A 12765-nucleotide genomic window follows, 5' to 3' on the forward strand; every position below is an offset into this window, starting at 1 on the left:
CAACACCAAAATTTTTGGAAAAGAAATGTTCTTTGTAGGATGCTACCCACATGTACTAAACATCATGCTGAGAAGAATGTGCCAGGCTGGGTTTGGAGCAAAGGGTGACATGAGTAACCCCCATGTTTTACAATTGCTATATAAAATATCTTGGCTCCATCATGAGCGTCCAAGCCAATACAAACTTATGTATGTTTCTCTAGGTATTCTTAGTAAAGAGCCACCCCTTCCTCAGACACTCATTGACACAAGGTGGACATATTATCATGAGACTCTCCAGTGGTATCTTAGGTATGGAAAAGCTTGTTTACAGCTTTCTGAGCGTCTCCTTCAAAGATTGCCAAAATCACATAGCCACCACAAACAAGTGCAGAGGCCAATGTTACACGAAGCACTTAAAGTCATCAAAGATCATGGAGCAGAGTGGTTAACTTTTCCGAAGTTGTTTGGAATGGGAGCTGATCAGAGATACCAAAGTCAATTCTGGCATTCGGTTTTAAAGCTTCTTGGAGTTCCAGTCAGATCTGAAAATCAAAAAGAAAAGTCAGAGAACACTCCCTTTCATGTTCATGGACAGAACATTCTCACATTGGTCTCTAAGGACAGAGTTCGATTAATTAAATGGGCCACTCTTTGGAAATTAAAGGAACCTCAATTGCTATGTGAGATCAAAGAAATAGCCTTATCACAACAGAGCTCACTCATTAGTAAAGAAGCCACTCCAAACCTGTTTGAGTTCTACGCCAAGCACATTTTCAGTCTTCCAGTTAACAATGTTCTTGCAGAAAGACAGTTCAACCTTTCGCAACTGTATCTTAGTGATAACATGTCAGAGTTATCAAAACAGGCTTCAATCACATTTGTTGAGAACATTCTGCACAGTGGAAAAACCAACACCAGGACCACAGAAGCCGCACGTGAAGTTCATGAAGAAAGAATGAAAGAATATGCCCAAATGCTCACCACAGACCTTTAGTAAGAGGCAAGAAAGAACTTAAACAAGATTGGAGAAAACAGCACACATGGGCCACTTACAGCAAAGGACGTTTACCCTAAAGCTTGGATAGAAAAGAAAGTAAACAATGACTTACTGGATATGATTCAGTCACTAAAAGCTGATGGTCGCAAACTTAAACTTCACTGGAAAGCTTCTGCCAAGGGAACATCTGCACTGGAGGGACAAAGGTCATTCAGCCCAATAGTAATTGGGGGAGTTACCAGTAATAATAATAATAATAATTTACATTTCTAAAGCGCTAAAATTATAAAATATTCTAAAGCGCTTTACAACATTATTAACTACAAATATTAAAATGATAAACGACAAAATATCAAAACAAACTGTAAGCCAGCTTGAATAGATGTGTCTTAAGCTTTGACTTAAAAATCATTACACTTGGACTGTTTCGAATTTCAAGCGGCAGTTCGTTCCACAAAAAAGGTCCAGAACGGGCAAAGGCACGATCACCAAAGGTCTTAAAGTTAGTTCTTGGGACCTTAAGGAGACCCTGATCGCAGGAACGTAGCTGATGACCCTTGACACTGTGTGGCTGCAGATATTCTTTTATGTATAGTGGGCCTTGGTTATTTAAAGCTTTATAAATTAAGAGTAACAACTTAAAATGGACGCGATAAGCCACAGGAAGCCAGTGAAGATTATATAAGGCGGACGAGATGTGGTGAGACTTGGGAATCCTAAAAATTAGTCGAGCAGCGGCGTTAAGCACCTTCTGAAGACGCTCTGTCTGGTACTTGGGTACGCCAAATAAAAGGGAGTTGCAATAGTCTAAATGCGAAGTCACAAATGCGTGAACAAGAGTCTTCGTGGACTCAGGACTGAGGAATTTCCTAATTTGGCGAATTTTATACAATCCATGAAAAGCTTTGCTACAGATCTTACCAATGTGAATGGACATGGACATATTGGAGTCAAACCAGGAACCCAGGTTTCGAACACTGTTGAGAAGCTGAATGGTAGAATTACCGACTGTGATGGAATCAATTGCGATTTTTGATAATTGATGGCGGGAACCAACAACTAAGAATTCGGTTTTAGAATCGTTAATTAACAGGCGATTATAAATCAGCCATGAGCGGACATCCGAAATACAGGCTTCAAGAGCAGCTATGGCGTGGTCTTGCGAAGATATTTCATTGGGTCTAAACGACAGATAAAGTTGTGTATCATCGGCATATCCGTGAGCAGAGGGGAGATGGTTAGCGATCACGTGATATATTCGAGATATGTATAATATGAATAAAATAGGACCCATACAGCTGCCTTATGGGACACCGCAGTTCAAATGAAAATCATCTGATGTTCGATCGTTTCTGAGAACACGTTGTTTTCGGCCAGACAGATAAGACGCAAACCATTTATGGGCAGAGCCAATGATTCCAAAATCGCTTTCAAGAACATTAAGGAGAATCTGATGATCGATTGTATCAAAAGCAGCGCTTAGATCCAGTAGCGCAAGAAGCGTAATTTCCTGATGGTCCATTGACATAAGAATATCACTTTGAACCTTAAGCAAGGCAGTTTCGGTAGAGTGAAATCTTCTAAACCCTGATTGTAACTTCGGCAGAGGAGCATTGTATTCACAATGCTTAAACAATTGAGAAAGAACCGCCTTTTCGACGATCTTGGAGATGAATGTTAGATTGCTTACCGGACGAAAGTTTTTATAAGTTAACTCTAGACCGGGTTTCTTTAATAGAGGTTTCACAATTGCAGTTTTCCAATCGTCGGGAACATAGGCGTGGCGAATAGACAAATTTACCATGCGAGTAATGGAGGGCGCAAGGACGTCAAGACAAGACTTCACAAGCCATGTAGGGATTGTACACCTGAAGGACAAGTTCCAAGACTCATGCAGCTAGCAGCGCTAAAGGTGTGGAACTATGGGGAGGAGCTACCAGTTTATGATCTACCAAGAGAATGCCAGTTGTGTTTACAAAACCTTCCAAATGTCTTCCAACCTCCAACTACTTGCCTTTCCAGGTCCCACATGACTGTGCATATTACACCATTGCCTACACATGAAGAATAAAGTAGTCATAGGGGTGGGTCAGTAATTTTTAAACATTTTAGATTTGTACATAAGAACTGATTTCACTGACCCACACTGCATGAAGTAAATGTATCTCAACATGAATGCATTTTTACTCACAGAGACACATCTAAAAATTAATAAACGTTTCAATGCAACATGTTAGAACTAACCTGATAAGAGCATGTTGTATATGCCACTTTAGTTAAGTGAACATAGGTCAATGTCAGTTTTAGTGTATGTAGCATGTTAGCTTTGCAATATTGTAACTGGTTTTGCAGGGTATAAGTAAAGTGCATGGAGCCAAAGCTGAGACATACATGTATTTAATCATGTTGTATTGGATCTTGAATTAAATGAATTGAACATTACATTCAAAATGAACAGTAGGTAAATGAGGCTGTAATATATCTGATTTTAAATTGTTATGCATAACTGTAGCTTAGTAGAATATTAAACAAACATTTAAATGCAGTCACTTCACTACAGCAGTTTAAGACCACAATAAATGTAATATTTAATTAAATGTAGATTATATCATTATAATGTTGCCCATGTATAGTTAAACATATCATTAGCAGTAGGTAACTTTTAATGTGATAAGTACATGACTTGTGTATAGGTGTTCTTGTACATTAAGTGAATCATTTTGAACAGGAAGGGCAAAGCTAAGTGATGCAGCCAATGTTATGTTACATACAGTTAGTGTACAATGCATAACAGTAATAAATTAGATTTAAACACTGGAACTGTTAAAAACATGCCAAATTCTTTATCCTGTCTTTCCTTATTCCGTGTAAAAGATAAGTAGTACAAATCTGACCCATAATGAATCCTCTCTCCCATTTAAACGTTTTTCTTACCCTATTAAATATCTACAACGATGGAATTTTTTTTCACATACAGGCAACTTGTCATAGGCTCTAAATCTGGACCAACACAAATATGAATATGCAGTGTGGTCCAAAAAGAATCAGTGTATTGGTCGATCCTGCACATTCAAAGCGCCCAAAAGAAATAAGCATTGATTTAACAATCGATATCAGTCAAACATCATCGATAGTACCAACGAGTACCCGAGAAGTGATTGATAATTAACTGCTCTTGGTTCCTGTTGACGAATAAACCGGAGTTCACTCTCGATCTCGGGTGGACGATATTGAATGTAAGCTAATCGACCCATTACCACCAACACCCCCAAGATGTGGTCAAGATAACCTAGTTTATAATCTTACCTCGAGCATCGTGCGCTTGCTTTACTCAGTCGATATATTTCATTCCTCCATTACATCTCGAGCACGCGTTAAAAAGATGAAAATAACTTTGATACGAACAACAGTGGACTCCAAACCTCAATTTGACTTGAAACTACGATGCCAATTCTTGAACTTGTCCGTTTCGAAATTCCTAATAATAAACACCACGCGCAATGAATGACAAAACAGTACGAAAAAATAGCATTTCTACCACTAAGTCGATGAAAAGAAAAAAAACAAAACGGTAGAATCCTTAACTCCGTTGCAGTTTTCGCGGTTTAAGTATTAAACTACCAGAGACTTTGTGTTTTGATAAGATATTCAACGGTAAAGTTTTAAAAGCGTAGAGGGGAGAAGTAAACACAACAAGGGACGTCATATGCGCATGTCTGAAATTTTCCTTAGCTCACGTGCGTACGCTGTTCCGTGAGGCCTAATATAGTAACCCTAACTAGTTTCGCTTTGTAAACCCAGCCAGTTTAGAATAAAATAAAAAATTAAAAACTATCCGTAATCTTGAGCCACCAAGATATCACGTGCTAAGAAATCCTAACTAAATTGTCGAGCGAATAAAGGGATGTCGGGCTACTATTTTTCTGGTTAAGCCGACTGCGATTAATCGACAACTGTTTTTTATGTGTGCACACGGCACTGACTATCAAAACCCCCTTTTTAAATGATTATTTAGTGCCTCTAGCCAGTTTTGCTTTCAGTAATAACTTTGTGTCGATTCACGCCAGGTGCAGTTGCCTGTTCGAAGATCAAATATGAATTTAGTATGAAGAAAAAAAGTTTTCAAATTTCAGAACGAAATGAATTTATTTAAAAAATCTAATGGCCATAACTCATTTACTGTCTTGAATGAATGGTTGCGTTCAATTACGCACTACCTACTCTGACCTGCCCCCAATTCTTGTCTAAAACTAACCCGCAATAAAATTACCGTATCCGTCATGAAGTCTCTACAAATTTAACAACTTCAAAAAACAGTCGCTCGTTCGTGTCTTCTTCATTTCACAGACGGTATTTTGACGTTTTATGCAGTAACTTTCAAAGACCAGAAACCTGAGATGATTGGGCGGGAAATTAATTATTCTGAAACCATGGCGAGTGGCTGAGTGAAAAATGTTCATATAGTTTTAACTGGCAAGCTTATACGTTGATTTTTTTTTTCAAAAGCATCTCAGCGGACCAGAATATCAAACTCTTTAATTGTAACTGGTGAATCACGCGCTTTTAACTAGTCCAGCTCTTTGGAATACTAGCGATACGGATCACAATCCGGTATTAAATTCTGTAACCTTCCGTGGTAAAGCGGAACGAAGAAAACTGGCTTTTGAAATATGAATAAGTTATTCATGGGCTTTTCCGGAGATTTAGGGTCTCGCTCGAGCCATTTGTTTGCATTCAGCGTCACCTACTTAGTGTCCATATTTTATCCCTCCCTACCCACCCTCGTTAACGAGCCTGTAAAGCTGAGGGGGTAGAGGAAATGTCCCTACCCCTCACAGGAAGGAAACTAATGGGGATCGTGAATAGTGTTCTCATTACGTCCTAGGGGTTATAATGGTTACCAAAATCACAAAATGTTTTTAATGGAAACTTTTTCCCACACCCTGAGTCATGATAAAACGCTGAACGTGCAGTTTGGTAGATTATTAACAACCTAAGGTGACAGGTGTCCCTTCCTAGTAGATAAAATGTGCTACAGACAAAAAAAACTTGGGTAAAAAAGTTTAAAAAATCATCTTGATAGAAATATCACACTTTTAATGTTCCTTATCTTCGTTGAAAATCTCTAAAATATACGGCCATCAACAAACGAATATAATTTCGACTACAATCACGCTGGTGCTAAGTGCGATTCCCTTTGAGAAAGAACTTGAAATCAGGCTGAAACCCTCCACGTAAATGGCACGTCACCTGATGGAGGAAAAAAGGGGAAATTAGTATACCAAAATAAAGAACAGTAACAATTATAGACAGTTCAGTCATTACTGTGCCAACAATTAGTTATCCGTTATTAGTTATCCGTTATTAGTTATCCGTTATTAGTTATTTCTTTGTTACATCGTATATCGGTTCTCATTTATGAGGTCTCGACTATAATTATAATACCATTCCCCAAGCGAAGATTTCTAGTATGGCAGCCGAAAAGTCAATATTCACTATATAGCTTGACGCTAGGTTTGAACCTAAACAGTGAGAAAAACGATCAATAAACATTTATTCAGCACTTTAACCACGATAAACAAAAGTATCTGTTACTGGTCAAATACAGCTCGAGCCACGCCCCGTTTGATAACTTTTAACCATTTAATTCATTTTAAGACGTAGTTTGTAGTTCTCTCTTCAGGAACGAACATGTCATTTCTTTGTTACATCGTAAAGAGAATACAGGATTAGATCAAGATAACATCCTCTTCTTAGCTGACAAGTTTCTGAGATTATATAAACTGTTTGCTGATTAATGTATCCGTAGAGGATCTGGGGGAGGGGGTATGGGGGGGGGTCTGGAAATGAGAAATGTGTGTCCAGAGAGTTTTGGGCTTTGACTAAAATCAACATATTACTTCGTTAGTAAAATTTAATTTTGAGTAAATTGCTTTCCTCCTTGTTGTGATGGAGCACACTGCTATGTCACTGGTAGCTATCATTCACCCGGTTGATACAATGAACTAAAAAGAAGTCCATACTCAGGCTTGTCCGTATCATCACTTCGTTAGTAAAACTACAGATTGAGTGAAAACGCTCTTTACCCTATTTCAGCCCTACACACAGTTACTTTTTACTGGTACAACAAAGCCAGTCATAGCAGCTATTTCTAAATGAACAATCGCATCCGGAAGTCGCCGCTTTGCATGGGGGACAGCTGCTGACTGTAAAGTAAACACAGAAAACACTATGTGGAACAAATAGTTAAAATGGAGTTGAAACACTTCGCAAAGTGTTTATTTCTGTAATTGACTGACGGGGAATGACCAAACCACCGCCTGGCAACGTAATAACTGACTGACGACTGAATGACTGACTAACTGATTGACTGAAACTCTGACTGACTGAAAGTCTGACTGACTGACCGACTGAATGACTGGCCGACTTACGGATGGACTGTCTGACTGACCGACTGACCTGATTGACTGACTTCTTGCCGAACTTCCCGGCTGTCTGACCGACTGACCGACCGACTGTCTGACTAAATAACTTACTATCTGACTGTCTGACTGACCAACTGACGGACTGTTTGATTGACTGAATGGTCGACTGACCGAATTTTAATCGACTGGCTGACTGATGACATTAAAATCGATTGACTGACTGACTCATTGATCAGCTGACTGACTGACAGACTGACTGACCGACTGACTGACTGACTGATTTGATGACAGAATCATCTACTGACCGACTGACTGACTGAAGGACTGACTGACTAATTGACAGACTGACCGTTTCATTGACTGGCCTGGTGACTGACTGGTTAATTGAATTTCTAATGGACTGAGAGACTGATGAACTAACTGACCGACTGACTGACTGACTGACTGTGACTGACTGACTGACTGACTGACCGACTGACTGACTGACTGACTGACTGACTGACCAACTGACTGACCGACTGAGTGACTGTGACTGACTGACTGACTGAGTGACTGACCGACTGACTGACTGTGACTGACTGACTGACTGACTGGCTGACCGACTGACTGACTGATTGACCGACTGACTGACTGACTGACTGACTGACTGCGACTGACTGACTGACTGACCGACTGACTGACCGACTGAGTGACTGACTGACTGACTGACTGACTGACTGACTGACCGACTGACTGACTGTGACTGACTGACTGACTGACTGACTGACTGACCGACTGACTGACTGATTGACCGACTGACTGACTGACTGACTGACTGCGACTGACTGACTGACTGACCGACTGACTGACCGACTGACTGACCGACTGAATGACTGCCTGACCGACTGACTGACTGACCGATTGACTGACTGACTGACTGATTGACTGACTGACTGACTGAGTGACTGACCGACTGACTGACTGACTGACTGATTGATTGACTTACTAATCGATTTCTTAATGAGGTGATTGATGATTGATTGATTGAGCCGTAAAATTCACAACAGCCAGTCAGATCAAGCAGCAGAATAAAATTTTAAAACCATACGAACAAATTTTCTGAGGCGGGAAAAGAAAGAGAACTATTCATGTTTGGTTCTAGTTTACTTTTGCATCTAACTGGTAAATTTTTAATAAGGTTGCGCGAATTTTTTAGACAAATCACCAAGTTTATGAAAGTTATTGAAAACTAATGAAAACCTTAAGAAGTCTTTCCAACCTACTGTTATCACGCTTCCAATTAGATTCGTTCAGTTGAATTTCATTTAACTCTGTACAAAATCACACAAAGGTGGGAGAGTAATGAATTAAGCATAATGATACATGTAATAGTGATAATGATAACAGTGACGATAATAATGACGATAATGATGACAAAAGAAACAATTTTAAATCTCACTTCAGTGTTGTGCTTAGTCTTTGCTTGTTCCAGTTGGAAATCAAATATTGCTTGTTAAGAAGACAGTTACCTAGCTTTCACGCGTGCGAGCATAATATTAACGGAAAATGGCAACAAGTGAACCTCTAAGCGTCCACCTTCAGCCTTGTTACACCAAATTCAAAATATTTGTGTTAAAAAGTTAACGAGAATTTTCTCTTGCTAAATTCCTGGAGCGTTGAATGAATAATAATATGAAAACGGAAAAAATTCAGAGTTCATTCTTCTCCTTCGACGCCTTGCCTAAACTTACTTTGGAGGTTGTCCTAATTCACCTCCTGAAGGGCAAGGGTGGAGGATTTTGGGGAAGATCACAAGGGGAGTGTACAAGGTGGAGGGATATAGAAAATTAACTGCCAGTCATCTGCCCAAGAGGGGATCACAAGAATAATACATATACATAGCCTTAAAGGGGAATCGGGTAAACAACTAAAATCCTCCGACCCCTCTTAGGCGTTTAATGATGACCATCCATACGTATATCTTTTGGAACACAACTTCCCTTGAAAGGAGGTTTTCCCGCTACTCCGAGTTTTGCTCTACTTAAAATACTCAATTGACGAGAATAGACTCAATTCACATCAACGCACTGATTTACTTGAGATATCCCTTTCCGTTTGCTTCAGAAAGCTTCTTATTTCATCTTGAAAAACGAGAAGTCAAAAGTGGCATAGAAGGGTGATGATTTCCATCTCAAAAAATTTATGCAGGTCTGGTAACTGCGCAATATATGAAGAGATGAAGAGTGTAATACACGATTAGGAATTTTTTTGTGTGCCTAATCCTGTACAGAAAAAAAGGCGCACAGGTCCCTGCGATCTGCGGGCGCGCGCACGCGTGCGAAACGTCTCAACTAACAACAACAATAAAAAATGTAAGAGTCAAACTCTTTGATAATTGTTAGCATTATTTCCAAAACATTAAAAATCTCCTTCAAAATTTAAGCTAAGAGAACGGATTTTAGTAGTAATTCCTCCCCTACCCCCAACCAATTTTACCGCGCGCCAAAAAAATTCTTAGCATATGTTAAGCAAAATATCGGTCCGAATAAAAACAAAGATGAGTGAAAATGCAAGATTAATTTGCTCTTTTCTGGGATTTTAACATTATCCGAGAATATTTCTTAAAAACCCTCAGACCATGCCTAAATATTTAGGACTGCTTCACTTTTTTCAGACTATAAGTCTAACGACCACAGGGCGCCAACTCGGCCGACAATGCACGCTGGGTGACGAATTGATCTGAGATCTACCTATTTTCTACCTTGAAATCAGATATTCATACCTTCAGTTGCATGCAGAAATGGCACTCTGGCGGCCGAAGAAACGCTAAGAAGAAGAACCAAGGCAAAGACGAAGCCGTTCATCTTTTGTATAGAATAACTGTACCACTACAAGATCAAACGCGCAGTATTTTCTTACCAAAGTCGAGGTGAAGACTGAGCAGGCCTTTTTTGTTGGACTTTTAGAAATTTTTTGACAAAACGTTTGCATGAAAAGTAAAGTATTTGATTATGGTCGTGCTTATGTGCTAGTTTTGCAGATAACAACTAATCAACAATCATTTATTCTGTGCACAGCCAGCCATTTTTATTGATAAGTGCGTTTACTATCGATTTATAGTTGTGTTAGCAGTGTAAGAACAATACGCATCTTTAAAGGTATAGAAGTTGAATCAATTGGGCTTTTGTTCTGGTTTAGTAGACTGTAACCAATCCACTATTTTCTGTTATTTGTACAGTTCAGCGTGCAAAGTCCGCTATTTTTATTATCGATCAATTTGTCCAACCAGTTTTGTTGCTCATGTGTTCTTCTGCGTCTGTTTAATCCAGCTTTATAAGCCTTTTTGAAGATATGATACATTTTATTCACCTAGCTTTAGGTAAACTTAGCCCATTTAGAAAAAGGAAAAATTCTTCTGTAATTTTGATTCACCCAGATATTTCGCGCCCTACAACATGCTTGAGTGATCATTTACAAAGCCTTTGTAATGTAAAGGACATCTTAAATAGACAAGAAAGTTAATTGAAATTATTGGACAGGTGCTTTTGTTCTGGTTTAGCAGACTACAACTAATACACAACTACAGGAGCCACCACCCTGGCTCGATTTTTTAACATTATTAGATCTGTCTTTGTCTTGCTCCGGCTGTGTCCATAAATTATTTAGATCCTACCGTGTGACTGCAACTGCTCAGCCATGAAAGGTCTGTTACGAGCATTAAGATAGTATCGTTCCCAACACCTTTCATGTTACAGTTACAAGGAAGGACCTGGGTACAAGATCAACACTACCCAAACATACTCACGTACGATACCTGCAGAACTGAAATGTCCTACCACTAAATCCCACTTGGTGGACCGAGTCCCCACTTTGGGATTTGAACTCTTTCTGATATAAATTTCTCTTTTGTTCCAATAATTTGGAATAGTTGGCAATCACGTGAGTGAAAGCGATCTATTATCTGATAATTGCTTAATGTTTTAAAAATAGTGGCATTGTAATGGACATCACGAGATGAACACGCCTCGCTGATTTGGATAACGTTAGGTTAATCTTCGCGTTTCTGCCGAAGATTGCGGAACTTGACAACTTTTTTTCTGTTTACTGAGAATTTGGAAGCTCGATTCGTCAGGGTCCTAAACTTCTAAAGCGGTAAGTTCCATTAATTTTTATAAGGTCTCAAAAAAAACGAAAGAACGCTAGGACGATTTTGGAAAAATACTTTCCATTGTTAAAAGTGGTCCTTTATCTTTGTCTGTTCAAACTTCGAATATTAAAACTGACAAATTAATCCTTTCAAAAAATCCCATATCTCGTTCTTTGTCAATTTAAAGGGCAAAAGCTGATTTTTTCTCAAAAATAGACTGGAGAAAAGTAGAATTCGAGTTGTTTCGCTTTTAATCAAATATGCTAACTGTTCTCTCGTTGCAACTGACTGCGTTGCAAATATATAGAAGATTCCATTTTTCGATTCAGTTGAAAAACTATGTATTGCTTCCTCAACTCGGTAGAACCCCACTATCGTTAACTCGAACAGGATCCGATTTCCCTTCGATTTGAAGTCGGTTAACGCAACAAATTTTACTTTTCCTTGGCTCAAATTTACCCTGATAACGTCGTTCGATAAACGTCAAAGTGTCAGATCATAGCTGATTGACGCGTCCCATCCTGTAATCGCGATTTTTGTGAAAATAGAAACTTGTATATGAACGGGACACACCTTGATGAACTATCTAGTTTGAACGTTCCTATTCAACAAACTTAATGTACGAAAATTGAGCACGATCGAATCGTATTTTCGAATTCATGACTCTTCATAAATTATGAAAAGAATGATTGAAATTTCAACACGAGTAAAGATAACTCGGACCTCCTCTAGCTTGAACCGTTTTTTCGTTTCTTTTGGGAGCTCGAATTACCACAGCTCTACTGCAGACTGGTAACTGGAACAGTAGGTAGACATATGTGTATGAAATCACGCGGTTATATAATTGATTCATCATTACTGATGTAAGTTACATGCTATGCTGACTCGAGCAAAGAAATTGTAAACAAGATCTCACCAGTGCAAATTTATAAAAAGAAATATCAAATTACCGCCTGATACATAATTATCAAATATGATCAATCGGATTCAAAAATGATTCATGTAGTTTGAGGCCGACTATTATATCTGTTGGTTCTCAAAACATTCTTCACAGATTATCCATCGCTGATTATGGCCTTGATAGGGTCAGTGATGCAGAAATCGAAGAAAGGAACATTGAACCACTGTGTTATATGTGACGAGTTAAATTGCTCTTACAAACTTTTCTTCTCTTTAAGCGTTTTTAGAAATTTGAATTGTCATCTTAGTAAATTACTCTATAACTTGACAATTTA

General features: G+C 38.8%; 1 long non-coding RNA gene across 1 annotated transcript in view; it reads right to left on the reverse strand.

Annotated features, from left to right (window-relative positions):
* Window positions 1-2847: 2847 nt before the first annotated feature.
* Window positions 2848-12765, reverse strand: part of LOC148730197 (uncharacterized) — a 71284-nt gene continuing 61366 nt past the window's right edge. The window contains exons 2-3 of the long non-coding RNA XR_016001913.1: window positions 4286-4457; window positions 2848-3033 (exon numbers count right to left, since the gene is read on the reverse strand). This is a non-coding gene — a long non-coding RNA (uncharacterized LOC148730197). The remainder of the gene's footprint in view (window positions 3034-4285; window positions 4458-12765) is intronic.

This window comes from Stylophora pistillata, chromosome 5, assembly GCF_964205215.1.
Source record: "Stylophora pistillata chromosome 5, jaStyPist1.2, whole genome shotgun sequence".
NCBI lineage: Eukaryota > Metazoa > Cnidaria > Anthozoa > Scleractinia > Pocilloporidae > Stylophora > Stylophora pistillata.